Consider the following 6,195-nt stretch of genomic DNA (forward strand, 5'->3'; position numbering starts at 1 on the left):
CTGTCTGTTCAAGTCCTGTGTTCATCTGTCGTCTGTAAGTCTGTTTGTGTTGATACAGTAAAACTTTGTAAATAGTTTTACCAACGTCTCTGAGTGTCTCTTTGTTCTGCGCTCCACTGATTCCATCCAACTACTGCTGCACTGTAAATACTCTGACAAGACAAACCTCTGCTTTTGCCTTCTGACCCATCCGTGTCCCGATTTGGCCTTTTGGATGAGCGAGGTGTGCCGGGCGTCCGGACCCGAAATCACTCCACACAACTGCATCCTGGCCAATGCGCTTACTGTTTGTCCCTGAACACAATGAGGGGTGGGCTTTAATGCTTACACCCTATAATTGCTCCCAGTTGAATCAATGATGCTTAAGACCCACAACTGATAGTTGCTTTCCACTTGAATCAATAGGGTTCGAAGCCTGTAACAAAGAGTTGCTTTCAATTAGAGAAGCCTCGTGGAATCAATGGGGCTTAAAGCCTATATCCTATCATTGATCCATGGCTGCACACGGATGCATGCATTTCCCATTGTGCCACATGCAAGCACACCCATGCGCCGTCATGTATGATAGGTATGCGCATTATGCACAATAACACAATTGCTTGCTTACGGTAAATCTGCATTGACACATTGCACAAGGGTTGTGTTGCACTCTACTGACATTGCCCTCACCAAGTGCGTATCGACCAATGAGCTCACAGTTTGTCCGCAAGCACAACGAGGAATGTGAGGCTGTTTTGCAGTGCGCGTTGTTGGCACTAGCTCAATGTAAGTCTACGTTGACTGAGAGGGTCACGTGATTGCACAAAGGTTATGTTACATCGCAGTTACTTCTGCTCAAAGTGGACATTGCGCTGACCAACTGCATACCGTCCTATGCGCTTGCTACTTGTCCCTAAGTACAATCAGGCACACTGCAAACTATTTCACATTCCTCTCCATGCACGCTTCTTGTGCAGCCATGCACAGTTGTCATGCACATCCATGCACAAGGGTTATGTTACATCGCAGTTACTTTGGCTCAACGTGGACATTGCGCTGACCAACTGTGTACTGTCCAATGAGCTCGCTACTTGTCCCTAAGTATGATCAGGCACACTGCAAACTATTTCAAACCACCTAAACTGGGCTCTACAGGCCAATGGAGACTCCACCACAGATGTCAGAAGACCTGCAAGGCCAAGAACAAGCCATGAGAGTCAAGACAAAGATCCACCCAGAGGAAAGGTGTTCTTACCATACATCAAGGGAACTACTGACCGCATAGGGAAGCTGATGAAGAAGCACAACCTACAAACTATCTACAGACCCACGAAGAAAATCCAACAAATGCTACGGTCAGCGAAGGACAAGAGGGATCCTCTCTCCTCTGCAGGAGTCTACCAGATATGGGCAAGTCTCCATAGGGACCACCAAACGCAGCATTGCCCAAACACGAGTCAAAGAACATGAAAGGCACTGCAGACTCACTCAACCAGAGAAATCAGCCAGAGCAGAGCACTTGAGGAACCAACCTGGACACAGGATATTATTTGAGAACACAGAAATGCTCGACCACTCCAACAACGATCATGTCAGACGACACAGAGAAGCCATTGAAATCCACAAGCATGTGGACAACTTCAACAGAAAGGAGGAAACCATGAAAATGAACAAAATCTGGCTCCCAGTATTAAAAAACTCTAAAATCAAAACAGTCGATGGGAACCAACACTCTGAGGGCAGAGGACAGCTATGACTGAACAAAGGATGCCCCCAGGCAAGAGACAAAACCTTTCCAATGCTAATTAGGGTGATTAACTGAAACATTAATGCTGGCTCCCAGTGACAAAGGACTCTTGCCACACCCTGGACTCTACACAGATATATATTATTTCCTTTCCTTACTTAGTTTATCCACACCTCACAGCCTCTGAGGATGCCTGCCATAGATGTGGGCGAAACGTCAGGAGAGAATACTTCTGGAACATGGCCACACAGCCCGAAAGACATACAACAACCCTGTGATCCTGGCCATGAAAGCCTTCGACAACATATTTCAAGTTCCTCTCCATGCACACTTCTTGTGCAGCCATGCACGGTAGTCATGCACCTCCGTGCACAATCTGCTCCTCCGTTGCAACTCCACTTCCATAACCTTGGGTCTTTTATTTTATTTCGGATTTTATTTACTTCCCCGAGGCCCGATCCTATGCCGAAGGGCTGCCGCCGCATCTGACAGTCACTTCACACACTTCTCTGAGCAGGTATCGAACAGGCATCTGGAAAAATTGGATTTAGTCTTTTTCCCATTTTCGGAACACCCAGATGGAGGTGGAAGGCAGTCCGCACTGTGGTCCTAGAGCGCCCCCTGCAGGACAATGCTGGCCGCGCAGGAAGAAAGACGGACACAAATCGGGTCCCAAAAAGAGTGTGCACAGAGGTGAGAAGGGCCTCTCGGGATCCTGTGATTAGGATATAGGTTCATGCCCTTGGAGTATATTATTCTACTCGTTTAACTTTTCCGACGTTGTCAGATAACAACAATATTCTGCTGTGGTTAGGAAGGACTGCACACTCACACCCTGCAAAAGCAACAACAATTGTGACTTTCCCTTCCAAAGGGACCAGAACAACAACGTGTAACTGGCTGCCTTGGCAACTGCATCTTCAAGCCTTTCCTTTCAGCCAGGGCACACACAATTGTCCTTCTTCTTCTTCTTCTTCTTCTTCTTCTTCTTCTTCTTCTTCTTCTTCTTCTTCTTCTTCTTCTTCTTCTTCTTCTTCTTCTCCTCTCTTCTTCCTCCTCCGTTTCCTTTTCCTTCTCCTTCTCTTTCTCCTTCATCTCTTTCTTGTTTTCCTCCTTCTTCTCCTCCTTTTCCTTCTCCCTTTCCCCCTTTTCTTTCTTCTCCTTCTCACTTTCCTCCTGCTTCTCATTTTTATTTTGTCTTCTCTTTCTCCTAGTCTTTCTCATTTTTTTCCTTTTTCTGTTGCCATCAAGAGTCTGGAGAGGGATTTATTTGGCCTCGGCGCCATTGCGATATCACAGCATTCGCAAAAATAAAATAAAATCGGCATCCGAAGCTGTTCCGAGAAGCCCGGGATCTCTCTCAGAATCAACCACGATGCTTTTGCTTCTCTAACAAAGAGACCTGGACATCCTGGACATCTCTGCTTTGCCAAAAGTGTCTCCGAGGAGTCCTCATTAACGGTCGCTGTGATATTGTTCTTGTCGAGAGGCTCTCTTTCGGTGTTTCCACCACGGAAACGGACTCAACTTTTCCTCCGTCCTTCGTTCCTTCGTTCTCGCACGTGGATCCTCCTCTTCTCCCTTTTCCTCCCGCAAAATGAATGGCAAGGACAAAGCATCCGGGGCATATTTTTTTTCCCTTAATCTCTTCTGTTTTAATTGGCGAGGAAAAAAGCAATACCCCGCTCATCAGGCCTGCAAGACTCAGGAATTTAATTAGATCTAATGACCAGATAAATGGAGGGTTTGGAGGAAGGGCCTTCGGGGAACGGGCTGCACGAGCGAGGACGGAAAAGGGAAAAAAGGCCTTGCGAGGCCATCCAGCCCGACCCCATTGTTCGGCCATGGAAGAAGGCACCATCAAAGCACTCCTGGCAGATGGCCATCTAGCCTCTGTTTCAAGACCTACAAAGGAGGAGAAATCGCATCTGCTCATCCTGCCTTCTCTTCCATCATCCAGGTCACCGGGAAAGATGTCGAATGGCCCAAAAGGCCCAGGACATCCTCCTTGCCATTCCCGGCCATGCATAATAAAGTATACGAATATCTTAATTAATATTTCTGTGAATATCTTTGATGAATAGTTCTGCAAATATTTTAATGAATCTTTCTGTGAATATTTGGATGATTATTTATTTAATATTTCTGTGAACATTTTTGATGAATATTCCTGCAAATATTTTTGTGAATATTCTTGCAAATATTTAATGAATATTTTGATGAATATTTTAATGAATATTTCTGCAAATATTTTGATGAATATTGTTATGAGTCTTTCTGCGAATATTTGGATGATTATTTATTTAATATTTCTGTGAATATTTTAATGAATACAGTAGAGTCTCACTTATCCAAGCTAAATGGGCCGGCAGAATGTTGGATAAGCGAATATCTTGGATAATAAGGAGGGATTAAGGAAAAACCTATTAAACATCAAATTAGGTTATGATTTTACAAATGAAGCACCAAAACATCATGTTATACAACAAATTTGACAGAAAAAGTTGTTCAATACGCAGTAATGTTATGTTGTAATTACTGTATTTACAAATTTAGCACCAAAATATCATGATATATTGAAAACATTGACTACAAAAATGCCTTGGATAATCCAGAACCTTGGATAAGCAAGGCTTGGATAAGTGAGACTCTACTGTATTTATGTGAATATTTTTGATGAATATTCCTGAAAATATTTTTGTGAATATTCCTGCGAATATTTAATGAACATTTCTGCGAATATTTTGATGAATATTTTAATGAATATTTCTGTAAATATTTTGATTTTTATGTGAATGTTTTAGATGAATATTTCTGCAAAAAAAGATGAATATTTCTGTTAATATTTTAAAAAATATTTGTGTGAATATTTTAATGAATATTTCCTCCAATATTTTGATGAATATTTCAGTGAACAATTCTGCGAACATAATGATGACGGTGATGGCAGGTGAGAAACGTGCCCATCATCCCCAGGAACCTCTTGACGGGCACACGTATGTTGCTGCGAGCGATGCTTGGCGCCCTTGTGTTGTCATTCGGGGCACTTAAAGTGTCACCGAGATCTCTCTCGCGACTCTAAGAGCCGCCCGTCAGCCGCGTGGGAGGCAGAGAAAGCGCTTCCCGCAGAAAGGTATCATCCATCCATCTATCATCAGCACCAAAAATGGGAAACAAAAGGTTTCAGGTGTGGCTCGCTTTAGCTCCGTTTGTCAAGACAGTCCCATGCCATTGCATATAATGTTCATCAGTTGCACATGAGACATTCAGGTTCACATGTGCATCAAGACTCATGACTGTTGCAATGCTCGCCTCTGTTTTGGATGAAGTAAACAAATGCATGTATGTGTGTATGTCCATCAAGCAGTCCAACGATGGGTGCATCCACCCTGTGGATTCCATATATATGAGGTTGTCGAACCACGGGCTTCTACGTCCATCAGGTAGTCCAATGATGGGTGTATTCACCCTGTGGATACCTGATACATTAGGTTGTCAAACCATGGCCTTGCATGTTCATCAGGTGCTTCAACAATGGCTGCATCCACCCTGTGGATACCATATATATGAGGTTGTCAAACCATGGGCTTCTACATCCATCAGGTGGTCCAACGATGGGTGCATCCACTCTGTGGATACCATATATGAGGTTGCTGAACCATGGGCTTCTACGTTCATCAGGTAGTCCAACAATGGATGCATTCACCCTATGGATACCATAGATATGAGGTTGTCAAACCATGGGCTTGTATGTCCATCAGGTATTCCAACAATGGGTGCATATATCCTGTGGATACCTGATACATTAGGTTGTCAAACCATGGGCTTGTATGTCCATCAGGCAGTCCAACAATAGATACATCCACCCTATGGATACCATATATATGAGGTTGCCACACCATGGGCTTCTACGTCCATCAGTTAAGTCCAACGATGGGTGCATCCATTCTGTGGATACCATATATATGAGGTTGCCAAAACATGGGCTTCTATGTCCATTAGGTAGTCCAATGATGGGTGCATCCACCCTGTGGATACCTGATACATTAGGTTGTCAAACCATGGGCTTGCATGTCCATCAGGTGGTCCAACACTGGGTGTGTGTACTCTAGATAGACAGATTATAGTCTATGGGACCCCTGAAGGCCCCTTACTAGCGGTTAGGAATTATGGGAGTTGAAGTCCAAAATACATGGATGGCCGAGGTTTGCCCACACTTGCTACAGACGCTTCCGCCCGCAACACCGTGTCCCCTTTGGCCCATTCCTCTCTCCCGGTTGAATAACAGGAGACGGTGCCTCTCGAGGAAGCGGCCAGACCTGTTGTGCCCCGGCAACTAAGCCCTTAATCTTAACTAAACACATTACTGATGAGCTCATCAACAAAAAATCTAATTATTACGTGCGAGGCCAAGCTTAATTGCTTGTCCTTGACATGCATAATGTAGCACATAAGCCTATTACCCAGCA

Source organism: Anolis carolinensis, unplaced genomic scaffold (assembly GCF_035594765.1).
Source record: "Anolis carolinensis isolate JA03-04 unplaced genomic scaffold, rAnoCar3.1.pri scaffold_8, whole genome shotgun sequence".
In the NCBI taxonomy this organism is placed as follows: domain Eukaryota; kingdom Metazoa; phylum Chordata; class Lepidosauria; order Squamata; family Dactyloidae; genus Anolis; species Anolis carolinensis.